General features: G+C 46.0%; 1 protein-coding gene and 1 non-coding gene across 2 annotated transcripts in view; one reads left to right on the top strand and one right to left on the bottom strand.

Moving 5' to 3' along the window:
- The window catches only part of LOC124595380 (protein NDNF), a 389,835-nt gene that overhangs the window by 159,581 nt on the left and 210,651 nt on the right, over positions 1 to 19,603 (top strand). The window lies entirely within an intron of this gene.
- Trnat-ugu lies at positions 13,630 to 13,704 on the bottom strand. The gene has a single exon. It is a non-coding gene; the product is annotated as a tRNA-Thr (tRNA).

Raw genomic sequence — 19,603 nt, 5'->3', positions numbered from 1 at the left:
TCAGCTGAAGTAAATAGTAATTAAGGGGAGACAGGCAAATTCAGTCATACACTGAGGTGATAAGAGTCATGGGACTGCGATATGGACATGTACAGATGGCAGTAGTATCGTGTACATGGAGTACAAAACAACATTGCATTGGTGGAGCTATCATTCGTATTGAGCTAAGTCATGTGCAAAGATTTCCGAAGGCAATTAACACACTTTGAACGCGTAATTGTAGCTGGAGCTAGACACATGGGCTATTCCATTTCGGAAATAGTTACAGAATTCAGTATTTCGAGCTTTCACCATGGAAACGCAGTGGCCGATGGCCTTCATTTCACGACTGGGCGCAGCGGCGTTTGCGAAGAGTTGTCAGTGACGACAAGCAACACCGCAGAAATCAATGTGGGACGTACGACGAAGGTATCGGTTAGGACAGTGCGGTGAAATTTGGCATTAATGGCAGCAGATGACTGGTCTAGTCTGGACAGATGAGCTCCGATTTCAGCTGATAAGAGCAGATGGTAGGGTTCGAGAGTGGCGCAGACTTCACGAGGCCATGGACCCAAGCGGTCAACAAGGCAGTGTGGAAGTTGATTTTGGCCCCATAATGCTGTGGGCTGTGTTTACATGGAATGGACTGCGTCTTCTGGTCCAACTGAATCTATCACTGACTAGAAATGGTTGTGTACGGCTACATCGAAACCGTTAGCAGCGATTCATGGACTTCATGTTCCCAAACAACGATGGAATTTTTATGGATGACAATGTGCCACGTCGCCGGGGCAAAAACTGTTTGCGACTGAACAACATTCTGGACAATTCGAGTGAATCAGTTGGCCACCCAATGCCGCCTGACGTGACTCCCTTTGTTGTGGCACATAGTCGAGGGGTAAGTTCGTGCACAAAATCCTGCACCGGCAACGCTTTCGCAGTTATGGACAGCTTAAAGGGCAGCTTGGCTTAGTACTTCTGCAGGGGACTTCCAACTGCGTCGAGCTGCTGCGCTAAAGCCGGGAAAAAGATGCGACATGATATTAGGAGGTATCCCATGACTTCTGTCGCCTCAGTGTAGAATGATACTCTGACTCCGCGTAATACTTATCTTGATAAGCTGTTGCGTGAAATCTTGCCAAAGGGGCAAATAGTTTTCTTCAACGTAATGGTTAGGACCGCATGGCCACCGTGAAGCGGTTGCCAGCTCAATGATTATATGATCATGAATCCGATATCAGACTGTAACACGCCCAGGGGTACAAATGGGTGGGGTACCCTTAAACTGGTTGTCGCTTCTGCTTTTCTTGACCGTGCGGCCTCTCCACACCACGTACCTGGTAATCCCGCGAAGGTCGTACTGTTCTGCTCCACACTGCTGCTGGCTTGCCTGAAATTATCTATCGAAATATGCAAGCGAGTAAGGGGAGCCACTCAACGTTAAGCACAACACTGTTCTACATCTGGTATGAACATGTATATTCTGAGGCGATATAGAAATCACAGGTTGCACTGTTTACACTCTAAGTCGTAAATGTTTATCCCTATTGGCAGTCTTGATGATTATCTGTCCACAATATCACTCGGACGAGCGTACGCGTACCGAACACGGCGCGGATGATTGTTGATGATGCGAAAGCCGAATAATCGAACGAAAGTTCTTACACTCGCCACGCATACACAGATTTCTTTTGGTGTCAGTCCTCCTTGACACTAGTAATGATATAACACTGTCCGTAAAGTTAATTTTTCAGTTCTCACTTGTACGAGCGTGCGCGTAACCGTCGCAGTACGGCTGATTGTTGATAATGCGGAAACGCGATGATCGAACGCACGTTCTCACGGTCGTTACAAGACACTGGCTCTTTACTGCACTATTTTATGGTAACTAATTTTTGCTGATTCATATTAGTTTATTCTGAGAGACCGAACACTGTGAGGATGATTGATACTGTACGGTACGACACGCAACGAGAGGATACACAAACACGTTATCGGCGGCACTGCTCTTTTTTTAATTAATTCTTGACACACTTTCCTCTGAATCATTTGCATATTTTATCAGTTTACTGTAATAGCACTTGTAGCAACATTTCAATTTCCATACTAACAATGCCTCTCACATGCAGAGCTACACACGACACAACATAAGAGCACCGTGTCCCGCGCTCGACTCTACAGACGCGGCTGCCCGCAAAGATACTCCACAACTAAGCCAGCGATATGACAATACGCTTACAAGACGAATAATCTGTATAATATTTCTCTGTCCTAATCGTATTACAAAATGTTACAAATTCAGTGCGCACAAAAGCGTTCGAACACTTTCCTACAGTCAGCACGCAGAGGCCAGCAGGCAAAGCAGCAGCGGTCAATCTCAAGGCAACGTCCCGGAAGCCAACGTGTGCCGCTGAGAAATACTACATATTCATTAACTTGGCCGGAAAATATCCGACGTGAGCTATTAACAGCCATACCAAGTTATCACAGAGGTCTACTCCACGCATGGCTTGTACACGAAGCTCTTTGCAGACGATAGCTAATGCTGTAGTGGCGAAGACGTGATCGCAAAAAACAGTCACCTTTTAACGTTCCTTTCCTCGCCGTTTCTCAAAAGAACTTCATTTCTTATGAGACTGCCTGGATTTCAACATCCTACTGTAGCACCACACATCTGAAACGCTTCTTCTTTTCCGATTTTCCCACAGTCCATGATTCATTTCCACGTTCCAAACGCATATTCTCAGAAATTTCTTCTTCATATTAAGGCCGATAAATAGTAGAGCAGTTCTGGCCAGATACCAATCTTAGATTTACAGGTTGGTTGTAACTTAACTGCCACTAATTGCGCCAATGTAAACGGAAAACTATTTACAGTGTGGGGCCCAACTTCATAGGAATGATTTTCAAACTGTGCGCCGCGAGATTTGCGTTATTAGTAGCACTAGTGTTATGACTCGCCGTTAGGCGCCGATACTGATACGGTGACGTAGAGTTGAACAGAAGCATCATAGTGTGTTACAGATGCAGTCAACAACGATCTGGACAAAGTGTTCAGGGCTTTACTCGTAAACTGTTTTATCAGAACAACAGCAATAGGGCTGCTGCTCTTCGTGAGTATCGACGCGTTAAAGCAATACGGAGAGGTCGTCTTTCCGCACCGGTTACAAGAAATTTCGAAGTAACTGGCGATTTGTGAAATGCCCCTGGGAGTGGCCGACGGTCAATTGCGCTACAAACTGTTGGAGAAGCTCATGTTGATAGGATTGAGAGTGCTAGACGCAATGTGTGATCTTCAAGCAGTCACGAGCTGTGTCACTACTGCTGAATATTCCATGGTCCACCGCTCGAAGAGTGGTGCCGACAATTGTGAACTTTTATCCGTACAAGTTACACATTACGCATCAACTTTTGCTACGTGACACAGACGTTCGAGTAGACTTTGCTCTCACGCTTCTTGCAAGGGCTGAAGTTGGCGACATGTGGCCTTGGAACATTTTGTATAGTGATGCAGACTTTACGCTCACTGGATAAGTGAACACTCACAAATGTTGGATTTGGGGATCAGCACTGCAAATGCACGATCATGAAGTTCTCCTGCGCAGTGAACGCTTCATTGTGTGGCTTCACGTCACGATTCATGACCGGTCCACTTTTCTTGAAGAAACTCTGACCCCGGATTCTAAGGACAAGCATCGTAAACGCCAAATTTTAGCGTGATCTGAACGGCAAACTTAAGTTCAAATGGTTCAAATGGCTCTCATTACTATGGGACTTAACTTCTGAGGTCGTCAGTCCCCTAGAACGTAGAACTACTTAAACCTAACTGACTTAAGGACATCATACACACCCATGCCCGAGGCAGGATTCGAACCTGCGACCATAGCGGTCGCGCGGTTCCAGACTGTAGCGCCTAGAACCGCTCGGCCACCCCGGCCGGTGGCAAACTTTAGTGTGATCTGCTTCGCCAACGTCTTATCGCTACTCTACAGGAGAGAGGTTCTTGGTCTCAGCTGTTTCGATGCACTCTGGAACTCCACATTGTTACAAATTGAATCATTGGCCAGTAGTTCCAAAGTGCGTGGCCATCAGTACCACCAGATTCGAACCAGTGTGATTTCTGGCTGTGGGATTACCTGAAGGAGAAGGTTTATCACCGGACCACTAACATACTTTGAAGACGAGCATAGTGAGGGAGGTAGCCAACATCTCTCCTGAGATGTTTCGGGCGGCAGAAGAGCAACCTCCAGTGTGCGTCCAGGCTGATGGTCGTCACACTGAGCAAGGTTTGTAACCTAGGACGTAAACACGGAACGCAGTAAACGATTATTACTTTCTCATGTCGGAATTAGAATGAATTTCTGACAAACCCTTATTCGTTATACACTGACGGAAAAACATAGTACACCCTTTGACAGGTTTCCAATTCACTCGAGGTTTATTGTTGCAACAGATCATGAGTACATGAAATTACTGCGTTTACAGATCAATAGCAAAAGCGGTTCTCAGGTATTAGGTATCGACCCGTGTTGAAACACCCACATTAGTACATGGTGTAGCGTCCACTGGCGGCAATGTAGGCGCTGACTCTTGCCTCCAGTCGACGGACTGTCCTGAGATACGCTATGCCTCGCCTGGTCGTACTGCTCAGTACTTCTGTAAGGATCGCTGGTTGACGAGTCGTACGTGTCACTTCTCGTCCCATACCCCACACGCATTCGATTGGAGATAAGTCTGGCGATCGTGCTGGCCAGGGAAGTTGCTGTACCTATTGTGGAGCACGTTTAGTTACACGAGGAGTGTGTAGGCGAGCATTATTCTGTTGTAACTACACATCACATTTCTGTCTCAAGAATGACAAAGGAACGGGTCTAACAACATTCTACACATAAAGAGCGCTTGTTAACGTCCCCTCCACGAATACCAAAGCTGAACAAGAGTTGAGCTTATCGAACACCAAACCATAAGGCGTGGGGTGGGGCTAGAGTGTCTTAGACAAATGCATCTACGAGACGGCGCCCGCTACGTCTACATCGTACGCACAAACAACCGTCATTTGCGTGCAGGCAGAATATGATTTCATCACTGAAATTCACGAAGCGTCATTCCAAGTTACCCTCTGAGGGCACCAATCGAGACTTGCATGTCGGTGCTGTGAACGTGAGTGGAAGACGGGCCATAGGTGTGCGTACGCGTAGTCCCACAGCTAATAACCAGTTCGCAACGGTTCCTGTTGAGACGTTTGGACTCACAGGCTCTCTTATCTTTGCTGTGGTATTTGTACGATCTGCCGTTGTTGTCCCTACAATACGACCATCCTAGAGGGCGTCTGTATTGCCTGGACGCCTGGAACCTCATCTATAGGTGTGAGAATGTTCACGTGACCACTAATATCAGTATCGTTGCACAACTGGCTCAGCATGTCCAACTTGTGACATTTCTCCGAAAGGAACATCCAGCCACTCGGAAGGCCATAGTTTGACCCCTTTCAAATGGTTCAAATGGCTCTAAGCACTATGGGACTTACCATCTGAGGTCATCAGTCCCCTAGACTTAGAACTACTTAAACCTAACCTAAGGACGTCACACACATCCCTGCCCGAGGCAGGATTCGAACCTGCGACCGTAACAGCAGCGCGGTTCCGGACTGAAGCCCCTAGAACCGCTCGGCCACAGCGGCCGGCTGACCCCTTTGAAACTTGCTCACTTGACTGTAGGAAGGGGTCTTCCTACTTCACATTTTTGCACCACACGGAGCATTCTGGCTGTGAGGATTCCTCATTGAAGGGTAGATACAGATGGCACTCTGGCAGCTACGCCACTACGACGTTGCTACCATTATCATTACATCTGCTATCTCCCAAGTGCCATTTGCCGTCAGCGGATTGATATTTTCTTTCCATGTGTACTATTTTCCTCGGGTTGTGTATGTCTCTCGCGTGTTCTTACAAATGTTTCTTCAAAGTTTTTCATGGCGGCCCTCTCAAGTAGCGAGTTTAATTACAACCACCATGTATTTAAATACCTGTGGTTACCCGCCTCTTCTTTGGTTATCTCGTGGCCGTATCAATTAATTCATCTGCTCCGGATTGTCGTTCAGATGCTCGTGAACGCCGCGCGTGTGACTTGTTTACGGGCAACGTCCTCTCACCACGAAGAGCTGCGTGTGGTGCTCCTGAGGACGGTGCAGAGGTTGCCGGCCGGCACGTCTCTCTTGCAGAGTCCGGGCTGATGTCTGCAGAGCCGCTGGCCGGCCACGCCCCTCATTGTGTTCGCCGAAGGTCCCCCGTTGAGCAAGGTCGCGGCCGAGCCCGCAGCCGCGCCGCGGCTGCTGCGAGGTGCCGAGCGCTCACTTGCTGTTGCTAGCAGCGCACACCGAAATGCGAAACTAATGACATTATAATGCCCCGTCAGCCCGGCCGGGAGATTAGCATAACCACTGGTTGCCGTTGCGAGATTTACTACCCTCTTACAAAACGCCCCTCGCCCCGGAGATGCACCTGACCGGTGCCACTGACCGACCTGCGCAACAAACAACCGATTTAGCTTCCCACGGACTCGTGCTGCCCATTTAGTAGACACTGTTGCGAGTTATTGAGGACTTCGGATTCGTTCACAGCAGTATCGGGTTGGGTTGTTTGGGGGACGAGACCAGACAGCGAGCTCATAGGTCTCATCGGATTAGGGAAGGAAGGGGAAGGAAGTCGGCCGTGCCCTTTCAAAGGAACCATCCCGGCATTTGTCTGGAGCGATTTAGGGAAATCACATGATGGCGGACGCGGAATTGAACCGTCGTCCTCCCGAATGCGAGTCCAGTGTGCTATAGCCACTGCGCCACCTCGCTCGGTGGTAGTACCAGCTGCCACAGGTCACCCGACAGCTTGGTCGCAGTACATCCGAACTTCTTCCTCTATTTTTGGCGGGGTTAAGTGGGATAGACTTGGTTAGGTTGAAGTCTATTGCATGTGCAAGGTAGGTATTTGATCGTTGCAGACACATGGCTGTTACAGTACTCTGTGGAAACCAGTTCATATATATGGCCACTGATGGATTCTGTATACGATCGAAGTTCACCTCATCGGCGTCAGTTAAGACCTGAGGATGTTATACAGAATCTACGAAACTAGTTGCACATCAATAAAATAACATCAAAATGATGGCCCTAGGTGTTTCCTTGTATTACGTAAACGAACGAAAAAAGTGCTACAGACCATCACTCAGAAGAATGAACATACCAAAACCTTGGGATGAGCTGGAACGTCGATTTCGCTCCAGCCCCAGCCTCCAGCATCTCTTCCTTCTCTAGATCCGGTTCTTGAGCAAGAATGGACTGTCATTCCTCCCGACACTTCACTTAAAGTGTACACAGAATTCAAGCCCCCGTAAAGCGAAAGGGTGGACACAGCCCGTATTACTGTCCTGATACGTTTGATTAGATTGTGTAATTCACTGGACTTTGCGGCTCTGAGTGCTGAATGGTCTCAGTTCTGAAAAACTAGGGAAACCATCTGGTAGCTACTGGTAAGCGTTTCGGCACGTGAGGTCGTGATCCAAGGAAATCTTCTTTTCCTGACGTTTCGTCCAGAACTGCGCTGTACATCCACAGAGGCGCTCCTCCGCTGAGTCTTGCCGAGGAGCACCTCTGAGGATGTCGAGCGCAGTCCTGGACGAAACGTCATGAACAGAAAACTTTCTTGGACGACGACCTCAGATGCCGAAAGGTTTACGAGCAGCTATGTCATCCTGGCCGTGAAATCCTTCACTCAGGAAAACCATTTGGTCCTAGCTCGCACACGGCGCTGTGCAAATCGCTAACTGCAGAAAACATGTCGGGCAAGGGTCATTTCACAACCACCAACAACCCTTGCATTAAAGAACATGGTGCGCCAGTGCGCCATTGATTGAGATGCCAAAAGCATGGAAAGGCAGACCTTCAATTAGTGCGTGATTCAAGGAAAAAGGCGTTGACGAAAGAAAGGAAGGTATAAGAAAACCTCTCTCGACGTTCATCGACCAACTTTGTAATTTATTTACTGCTCTAGCATTTTAATCCAACTTTGAGCTGGAATCTTTTCCATTTATTGCCTTATTCTACAGGGTGTCACACAATTTATGCTACACACTTCTAGAGGTAGTAGAGAGCACTTAGTAGATCAAGTTTTACATAGGAACCCACATCCGGAAACGCCATCCAACGACACTACAGAGCGTCAAAGTTATAGGCGCCGGCGCTTGTGTATTTATGTATACAGGATGTTACAAAAAGGTACGGCCAAACTTTCAGAAAACATTCCTCACACACAAAGAAAGAAAATACGTTATGCGGACATGTATCCGGAAACGCTTACTTTCCATGTTAGAGCTCATTTTATTACTTCTCTTCAAATCACATTAATCATGGAATGGAAACACACAGCAACAGAACGTACCAGCGTGACTTCAAACACTTTGTTACACGAACTGTTCAAAATGTCCTCCGTTAGCGAGGATACATGCATCCACCCTCCGTCGCATGGAATCCCTGATGCGCTGATGCAGCCCTGGAGAATGGCGTATTGTATCACAGCCATCCACAATACGAGCACGAAGAGTCTCTACATCTGGTACCGGGGTTGCGTAGACAAGAGCTTTCAAAAGGCCCCACAAATGAAAGTCAAGAGGGTTGAGATCGGGAGAACGTGGAGGCCATGGAATTGGTCCGCCTCTACCAATCCATCGGTCACCGAATCTGTTGTTGACAAGCGTACGAACACTTCGACTGAAATGTGCAGGAGCTCCATCGTGCATGAACCACATGTTGTGTCGTACTTGTAAAGGCAAATGTTCTAGCAGCACAGGAAGAGTATCCCGTATGAAATCATGATAACGTGCTCCATTGAGCGTGGGTGGAAGAACATGGGGCCCAATAAAGACATCACCAACAATGCCTTCCCAAACGTTCACAGAAAATCTGTGTCGATGACGTGATTGCTCAATTGCGTGCGGATTCTCGTCAGCCCACACATGTTGATTGTGAAAATTTATAATTTGATCACGTTGGAATGAAGCCTCATCCGTAAAGAGAACATTTACACTGAGATGAGGATTGACACATTGGTGGATGAATCATTCGCAGAAGTGTACCCGTGGAGGCCAATCAGCTGCTGATAGTGCCTGCACACGCTGTACATGGTACGGAAACAACTGGTTCTCCCGTAGCTCTCTCCATACAGTGACGTGGTCAACGGTACCTTGTACAGCAGCAACTTCTCTGACGCTGACATTAGGGTTATCGTCAACTGCACGAAGAATTGCCTCGACCATTGCAGGTGTCCTCGTCGTTCTAGGTCTTCCCCAGTCGCGAGTCATAGGCTGGAATGTTCCGTGCTCCCTAAGACGCCGATCAATTGCTTCGAACGTCTTCCTGTCGGGACACCTTCGTTCTGGAAATCTGTCTCAATACAAACGTACCGCGCCACGGCTATTGGCCCGTGCTAATCCATACATCAAATGGGCATCTGCCAACTCCGCATTTGTAAACATTGCACTGACTGCAAAACCACGTTCGTGATGAACACTAACCTGTTGATGCTAAGTACTGATGTGCTTGATGCTAGTACTGTAGAGCAATGAGTCGCATGTCAACACAAGCACCAAAGTCAACATTACCTTCCTTCAATTGGGCCAACTGGCAGTAAATCGAGAAAGTACAGTACATACTCACGAAACTAGAATGAGCTCTAACATTGAAATTAAGCGTTTCCGGACACATGTCCGCATAACATCTTTTCTTTATTTGTGTGTGAGGAATGTTTCCTGAAAGTTTGGCCGTACCTTGTAACACCCTGTATACAGTTTGATTTCGTAATGATGTTAAAGACTTTCAAGGGACACGGATAAATGTATCAACTTGAGGTAAGGCTCCCTGGCTCGGAAACGAAGGTGTCGAAATTTACAAACGAAAATCGTTCCGATACCTATGACAGTGGAATAAAAGTAGCGGGACGGTTGTTGCAAAGAATGTATGGTAGATAACTTTCAAAGATGGTTATATAGAGTGGTAGTATGGACCAAGAAAAGAAAAAATGTCTAGCAAACGTGGGCTCTAAAATGCATAAGTGAGGACTTACGAACACTTTTTCATCTGCAATAGTTTGAAACGCTTCTCCTCTATTGAAGAAGTGCTCATAGCTCTTAAGGTAAGCATTTTAGAGCTCATGATTACGAGATATTTTTCTTGTTTTGGTCGATACTACCATCTGTGAAAGTTGTCTACCCTACAAATTTAGCAACAACGGTATCGGTACATGTATTGCACTGTCAGAGGTACCAGAATGGTTTTCGTTCATAACTTTTGACTCGTTCGTTTCCGGTCCAGGGTTCACTTGTGTTAACGAACCGTTGCAACGCCTGGTCGACGTTCGCATCGTCGCCGCATGAGGCACTATGTTCCTGTGTACAGGTCATTGAAAAATGATTCAAATGGCTCTGAGCACTATGGGACTTAACTGTTGAGGTCATCAGTCCCCTAGAACTTAGAACTACTTAAACCTAACTAACCTAAGGACATCACACACATCCATGTCCGAGGCAGGATTCGAACCTGCAACCGTAGTGGTCACTCGGTTCCAGACTGTAGCGCCTAGAACCGCTCGGCCACTCCGGTCGGCCAGGTCATTGAAAGTAGTAAACATAGACCTTACTGGACAGTTCAATAAGCAGCAGTTTATTGGTGATCCAAATGTCTTTCGTGGACTTGGAATGCAGTTCATGTGTGATGTTTCAGCAGTGTTTGGAGGCAGTACGTGGTTCACCTTTGCTGTTGTATGGGGCAGTCATGCAGTTTATGGTGGCCTTGAAGCTTTCCCTCATGCAAATATTCTTGCTTGGAAGACGTGGGGTAGAAAGTACTGGGCTGCTAGCTAAAGTGTCTTGTAGTACTGTAGTTCCAGATAAGCCTTTTTTTGTCAACTAGGAGATAGAGCAAGCACTCTGACGATTATTTGTTTATATGGGCTAAAGAAGGCAATAGCAAATTTTAAAATAAATATTGTAGGTGATTTTATACCGTATTATTGACAATAAACTTGACCTTGAATGTATAAAGTGTTTTACTTATTAAATTAAGTTGATCTTGAACCAAAAACAAAATTACACATTGATGTTGCCAAAAGCCGAGAAGCGATTTTTCTTGGTGTTGAAGCTTTTAGGGGTACTCTGGGATGCACACAGTGTCTCCGGGAACCCCTGTGGGTTGCAACAATACGATACAGTGTTGGAAACGTGCAATCGCGTCTTCGTTCAACAATGGTCGTTCTAGCTACTTTGCCTTGCCCACTGGGCGTTCCAGCACGCGACGCTCTAATTTGAAAGTTTATAATATCGTCACTGAATCACCCTCTTTATACATGCATTTACAGGCGCCGATGCTTTGTAGCGTCATTGGATGACGTTTCGGGATGTGGGTTCCTATGTAAACTTGATCTACTAAGTTTTGTCTACAACCGCTAGAAGTGTGTACTGGAATTGTGAAACACCGTGTATTTTGTTTTCTTCATTGAATGCTTTACCTTGAACTTGTCTGGGACTAAATAGAATAACTAAAATAGAAATAATTTAGTACCCTTCAACTCATTACTTCGTTCGCACAAAAAAGAGCAATGTGGCGCGGTCATTGTAAATCGGCGCGTAACGCATGCGTTTCGAAACGGGAGGACGGAACCGTAAACTGCCAAGGGCGCGCTTCGCCCGCCTGCCCGCACCGGTGATCCGGCGAAAGCGCGTCATTGGCGGTCGGACAATGGCTCCTTCACGCCGGCAACACGTGCCTGACGTCAGAGCCACGGTGCCAATGGGCGCTATTTTCGCCATTCGGCCTTCGGAATTGGGTTTCCCTAACGTGTCGATGAACTTCCCCTCTTTTAAAGCCAACCGGCTGATACCTGCCAGGATGATTTGCACGCGCGCGGACAGAGCAGAGTGATCCACAAATGCTCTGTAACTATTAAGCTGAAAAAAAAGTATACATCTACTTTACAATAATTTTATTGGTTGCAGTGAATTCTACAGCAGTATTTTTTTTAGAAATGTGTCTATAAAGCCGAGTGTCAGTAGCAACACAACTGCATTCTTTATGTTACAAACCGATCAAAGTGGCGCGCTGCTTCGCACGCAGCACTCGCATTCGTGAGGACGACGGTTCAAACCCGCGTCCAGCCATCCAGTTTAGGTTATCCGCGATTTCCCTCAATCGCTCCAAACAAATACCGGGATGGTTACTCTCAAAGGGTACGGCACATTTCCTTCCCAAACCGTGACACAATCCGAGCTTGAGTTCCGTCTCCAATGACCTCGATTCCTTCCTTAATGCTGCAGTTTGAAATCTTGATTACATTTAGCCGTGTGAAAAAAATTAAGGTATGTAGCGAAAATCCTAAGTCTTGCCCGTAATCAAAATAATTCCCATTATCTTAAAGCTCTTTCTCGAAGTTTAGTAGTTAACGCAGGAAGAAGTTAACGTCTCGTCGATTTTGACGTCCTCCAGACTAAGCACAAGCTCAGACCGCTAACACCTGAACTTGAAATTCTAATGCCTAAGAAAAGTTATTAGATTCTGTTGTAGAAGAACAGTTGGCTTTATTGAAGAAGTAAGTCACACTTCATCTGTTACAAGAGATGTTCAAATCATCAGCTTCACAAAATACGTCTACACACTGAATCTCAAATTCATTCCCTTATGGTTAAGAAACATACAAAACTACTACTTGGAAACAAAAAGGCGAAGGAAGATGTCCTTTATGTTAGCCTTCACACTCATCTGAACTGAATCCTCTGGGTTTTTAAGACGAGGTCCAGCTTAAAGACGTCGTGTACGGAACTTCAAATCCTCGAAGACTTAAAACCAGGACACTGTAAATGCCTGTCAAAAACGTGGAAATATTCCGAAGGTGTTCGGAGGAATTCTAAACTCAATGAGGAGACGAATAAGTGCTGCTAGTACGACACTTTGAACACCTTCTTCAACAGGAACAATTAATTATGCAATACCTGAAGTCATATCCGATAGGTCGCCACGGTGTAATGCAAGAAGTAACGTCACTGTGGGCCTCAAAAATATTGAAACTATGGGACCTTTTCCCAAGTCGTTCAACACGCTCGCTGACGATGATCATTTAGGTAATGCAGAACCGCGATTCATGGCTGAACGTATTGCGACACTATTCGTCAGCAGTCGATGTTTCCCGGTCACAGCACCACTCCAAACGCAGAAGTTTGCGTTGTTGTTTTAACTGCAGCCTGCGCATGGGACGGCAATTCCCTAGTCCGGTTGCTGATAGTCTCCAGTCAGTCCTGATGAATGGTGGCACAGAATGTTGCAGAGAATACATTACTTCTTCCCAGACGGTAGGAGCAGATGTGGAGGGGTCACGATGTGCTTGGTTGTCAGGCGTGGTTGACCAAAACCGTGGCAGTATTCCCACGTTCCCATGCGGTTCATTGCGCCACTTTCACATCCGAATGCCTCTCAGATATCGATATTGGACTATTGAACCAGCCGGCCAAATGGAGTCCCACAATGAGGCCTGTTTCTAAATCGAAATTAGAATTATAATAATGCCTTCAGCAGCTGACGGTCGTTGATATGTATCAACAAGGACAGGTGAAAATGTCTGCTCCGACCGGGACTCGAACCCGGGATCTCCTGCTTACATGGCAGACGCTCTGTCCAGCTGAGCCACCGAGGGCACTGAGGATAGTGCGACTCCAGGGACTATGTCTGGCACGCCTCCCGCGAGACCCACATTCTCACCTTGTATATCCATATGAGTATAGTTCTGGCACACATATTCCCCGAACTCTTAAGGGGCTTGGTAAGAATGTCTTCCACGAGTAATGATTGTGTTGGGGTGGGACACTACGAATGTAGTCCGGGCACACATTTTCACCTTTCCCCGTTGATATATATCAACGCCCGTCTGCTGCTGAAGGTATTAATATAATTCTGCTTTCGCTCTACACGGCTGCCGGTCACCAATGTCCGAAAGAACAGACACCATATCCATATAAGCATATGTTTCTAAATGTGTCGAGCACTGATGATGCTGCCTCAGACGTGTACACCGCCTCTCCAAGTCACGATAAAACCTTTTGTGATTCACGTCCCTTATGTACCCTACTAGCCCTGGTAACAACGCTAAACACAAACAATAGTAATGTACTCTGGTGTCACAGAGAATAGCAAGTCTATAATAATCCACGTAACTGCCGCTGGTGTGCACGATTGCTAAGTTACATTAGCGTCCCACCACGTTTTGTACGTGTTCCACATTTTTCTCAGACAGTGCATTATTTTAGCAAATGGATCTAGAAAGTTATCTGGCATGTGATTAAAAGGCCTGAAATATTCTGAAACATAGGGAAAAATTATACAAAAAAGCAGAAAATATTTGTAATGAAATGTGTATTTTTCAGACGCGATAATGCGAATTTATACAAAATAGCTGTAACTTCATTTTACAATACGAATTCTTCGCAATCGTCTGCAGCATTATCCTGTAACTGAATACTAATCTCGTTGATAAGATCGTCACCTAATTCGTTAAGGTGGAGCTACAAACACTAATACTAAATAAGACGAATTAGCTCAATATTTCTTGTAAAGTCGGAAAAACAGTATTTCGTGTACATGCGCACATGAAATTTGACTCGGGAGCCTGTATATTTAGCCAAACCAAAATAAGAAATTCCTGTCTTAGATGTCTATAATTGTTAAAAAATACATACCGTACGGCCGCATTTTGCTCAATAGGCGAATTAGGGAACTGTACCGGACGCCTTCCGGAATCCATCAACATAGGCGTTGGTGCAAATGTTCAAATGTGTGTTAAATCTTATGGGACTTGACCGCTAAGGTCATCAGTTCCTAAGCTTACACACTACTTAAACTAAATTATCCTAAGGACAAACACACACACCCATGCCCGACGGAGGACTCGAACCTCCGCCGGGACCAGCCGCACAGTCCATGACTGCAGCGCCCTAGATCGCTCGGCTAATCCCGCGCGGCTAGGCGTTGGTATCTGTTGACATCTGAGTACCGTTGGTGAACAGAGAGAGGGGCGTTTCTCAAAATCTTCGTGTATGAAATTCACGATTTTCCGTATCCCCTAAAGAATTAAATGTGTTTTACGTTGTGTAAAAAATTGACATCCGCGACATTTGTTGTCGATTCATTAGCTGGTTTGATGCAGCCCGCCACGAATTTCTCTTCTATGAGCCGGCCGTTGTGACCAAGCGATTCTATGCGCTTCAGTCCGGAACCGCGCGACAGCTACGGTCGCAGGTTCGAATCCTGCCTCGGGCATGGATGTGTGTGATGTCCTTAGTTTAGTTAGGTTTAAGTAGTGATGCGTTCTAGGGGACTGATGACCTCAGATGTTGTCCCATAGTTCTCAGAGCAATTTGATCCATTTTTCTCTTTTATGCTAAACCTCTTCATTTAAGATATTACACCAGAGTCAGTCACTTTACAAGACGTTACACTGCGTTTAACTAGTTTCCTGTCGCACTCTTTGCCCGGTACACCTGCCGTCCAGAACACCAGAAATACGTAAAATGATTATAATATAAGTTTTCGTAAGTCGTTACGCCTTACTTTTCACGTTAGATTTCAAAATTGTTGATAGTCCTAACAATATCTTAACGAACGTTGAAAGTCAGTAAAATTTTATTACACCATCGCACTCTCTTTTAATGACTATAAATATTGTTCCTTGTAAGGGAAAAAATCTTAGACACAAAAAAAAAGGTAAACACACTGTACTTTACAAAACGCAGCGCAGGCTTAAAAGACTAATGCCAAAAACTCAAATATCACACGTCCTACTGGAGACTAATGAACAATTAACAAGTCGACTCAACTCAGACTAACATTAAGAGGCACCGCCTTTATAGACGAAAATTTACTTACGAGCAAAAACTTTGAAAATACTCTTCGTAACGAAACATGTGAAAATTGCTCTTTTCAGTTTATGACGATAAATTTAACCGTGACAGATAAATCATATCTTTGAGCGTTTAGTCTGAGATCATCCGCAACTGCTACCGAGTATTGGAGATTTAATTTGATGCGGATTGTTTTTCTCTCAATACAGATATAAGAAAAAACTTTATCTCTCTTTATTTATAATACGCTGTAACTAAGATCGTATCGAAATATTTTCGTTTATTATAAAAATGTATCTCCTTAATTCGGAATATCTGGGAATTGTTAGCTGGTCGTAACGTATCACAGCGATAAAGCAACCTCTGATTATCTGCCATCACTTTCAGTAACTACGGAAAAGAATCACATAAACAAACGTTAGCTTCTTAAACAAAACTAATTTCCCAATTAAGAGTGACTTCAATTCTTGTCCGTTAACTATTTTTCTTTTTATGCAATCGTTAATTATGTAATTATCTTTGCTTCCCTGTTTTATGATAACAGGAAATATACGACAAACTGACATTTCATAACCAAGGATATGAATACTCATTACTCGGCATTAATCGTTATAATCAGTTACTTTCATTATAGAGTTTCTCTGCCGTAACGAAATTAACTCATCAATAATGGTCACTTGCTTGGCAAAAGTGAAATTACTAAACATCTTTTTTTCTTAGTAAAATTAAGTTTACGAAGTACGCAGTAACAAAATATTGCGACCAGATACAAGAGCTATTACTGTCTACGAAAATGAGCAATCAATGCAAATTCTTTATTTTAGTTTACTCTTCTGCAACGCGCATAGCTTTCTTTATTTGGACTTAAGATTTTTCTATACACTCAAACATAGGCTTGTACGACTGCCAGCAACAGAACTAGTAATTTCCCCTGCAAACGACAAGGAAACGCACAAAAAAAGAAAAACCCTACGTGACACCACCTACTTGATCCTTGAATCTTACACAATTAAACAAAGCTCTGCCTCTTCAGACGATGGCAATTCGCGACCCATTACAGTTTCTAAAATGAAATCTGGTCACTCGTCTTTAATGATCAGTCAAGTCTCAGTTTTGCTACGTGCTGCTCGTTCTATGGTTCCTCTTTACTTGGTTTTTGCTTTAAACAACGGTTAAGGGTACGATCAACTCATGTGGGCAAAGTCAGTATTAACAAGCCAAGTATTTACTGTCGTAATCTCCTAGCGCCAACACATGCAACAATACTCATTCCAGTCGATATCTCTCTCGAGGCACCAAAAACCCTCCAATTCTCCACAAAAGAAGAACTACAACCCCTTACCTCTGAAAGTGCTCTCAGACAACTTGCAGGATGATACTGACAGAATCCGCATAATTTATGATACAATCAGTTACCCCGTGACCAGCACCAAAACGAAGACTTGATTACTAGGGTTCCTTCCTCGTGTCACGTAAACGATGAGTCATTACCTCCTCGCACAAAATACTAATGACTAATAAATATGTCCACTGCCCTGTGGCTAGAGCCCCGGCGGGTAGGCCGTTCGCCTGGTGCAAGTCTTTCGAGTTGAAGCCACTTCGTCGACTTGCGTGTCGAAATACACTCCTGGAAACTGAAATAAGAACACCGTGAATTCATTGTCCCAGGAAGGGGAAACTTTATTGACACATTCCTGGGGTCAGATACATCACATGATCACACTGACAGAACCACAGGCACATAGACACAGGCAACAGAGCATGCACAATGTCGGCACTAGTACAGTGTATATCCACCTTTCGCAGCAATGCAGGCTGCTATTCTCCCATGGAGACGATCGTAGAGATGCTGGATGTAGTCCTGTGGAACGGCTTGCCATGCCATTTCCACCTGGCGCCTCAGTTGGACCAGCGTTCGTGCTGGACGTGCAGACCGCGTGAGACGACGCTTCATCCAGTCCCAAACATGCTCAATGGGGGACAGATCCGGAGATCTTGCTGGCCAGGGTAGTTGACTTACACCTTCTAGAGCACGTTGGGTGGCACGGGATACATGCGGACGTGCATTGTCGTGTTGGAACAGCAAGTTCCCTTGCCGGTCTAGGAATGGTAGAACGATGGGTTCGATGACGGTTTCGATGTACCGTGCACTATTCAGTGTCCCCTCGACGATCACCAGTGGTGTACGGCCAGTGTAGGAGATCGCTCCCCACACCATGATGCCGGGTGTTGGCCCTGTGTGCCTCGGTCGTATGCAGTCCTGATTGTGGCGCTCACCTGCACGGCGCCAAACACGCGTACGACCATCATTGGCACCAAGGCAGAAGCGACTCTCATCGCTGAAGACGACACGTCTCCATTCGTCCCTCCATTCACGCCTGTCGCGACACCACTGGAGGCGGGCTGCACGATGTTGGGGCGTGAGCGGAAGACGGCCTAACGGTGTGCGGGACCGTAGCCCAGCTTCATGGAGACGGTTGCGAATGGTCCTCTCCGATACCCCAGGAGCAACAGTGTTCTAATTTGCTGGGAAGTGGCGGTGCGGTCCCCTACGGCACTGCGTAGGATCCTACGGTCTTGGCGTGCATCCGTGCGTCGCTGCGGTCCGGTCCCAGGTCGACGGGCACGTGCACCTTCCGCCGACCACTGGCGACAACATCGATGTACTGTGGAGACCTCACGCCCCACGTGTTGAGCAATTCGCCGGTACGTCCACCCGGCCTCCCGCATGCCCACTATACGCCCTCGCTCAAAGTCCGTCAACTGCACATACGGTTCACGTCCACGCTGTCGCGGCATGCTACCAGTGTTAAAGATTGCGATGGAGCTCCGTATGCCACGGCAAACTGGCTGACACTGACGGCGGCGGTGCACAAATGCTGCTCAGCTAGCGCCATTCGACGGCCCACGCCGCGGTTCCTGGCGTGTCCGCTGTGCCGTGCGTGTGATCATTGCTTGTACAGCCCTCTCGCAGTGTCCGGAGCAAGTATGGTGGGTCTGACACACCGGTGTCAACGTGTTCTTTTTTCCATTTCCAGGAGTGTATACCCATTACAAGTACTAAACAATGCGTAGGAGCAAATACTACCAGTGGACTGCCTATTCCTCTCAAGTAAAAGTCATTTGCAAGCATCATTGCGAACAAACACGTAATGCCACCTCGAATTTTGACAATGATTTCATTATTATTGTCAGCCTTTGGCGAGATACAGCGGCGGTCATCTATTCCGCAGTGTCGTTACTTCTCTGGTTTCTGCGACGACCAGTGGCTGCCTCGCTGCTTTTTCGCGCTTTAATCTCCTTTTGGCCTCCAATAAATCCTATATCTACTTTTTACAACAAACATAATATATAATACATACATTTTTGCGTACACAAACCTTGTTTCCAGACACATTTCGCTGTGGCAGAACGGTTCTAGGCTCTTCAGTCCCGAACAGCGCTGCTGCTACGGTCGCAGGTTCGAATCCTGCATCGGGCATGAATGTGTGTGATGTCCCTAGGTTAGTTAGGTTCAAGTAGTTCTCAGTCTAGGGGACTGATGACCTCAGATGTTAAGTCCCATACTGCTTAGAGCAGTTTGAAAAAGACACATTTGCACACGGATGCCGAACAAGAGTAAAGAAAAACTTACCCGTGCCCATGCATAACACACACTTGCACCGTATATCCTCAGTAATTAATTCGATATATTCCAATC

The sequence above is a fragment of the Schistocerca americana genome, chromosome 2 (genome assembly GCF_021461395.2).
Source record: "Schistocerca americana isolate TAMUIC-IGC-003095 chromosome 2, iqSchAmer2.1, whole genome shotgun sequence".
NCBI classification, from domain to species: Eukaryota; Metazoa; Arthropoda; class Insecta; order Orthoptera; family Acrididae; genus Schistocerca; species Schistocerca americana.
This window is presented reverse-complemented; position numbering and strand designations above follow the sequence as displayed.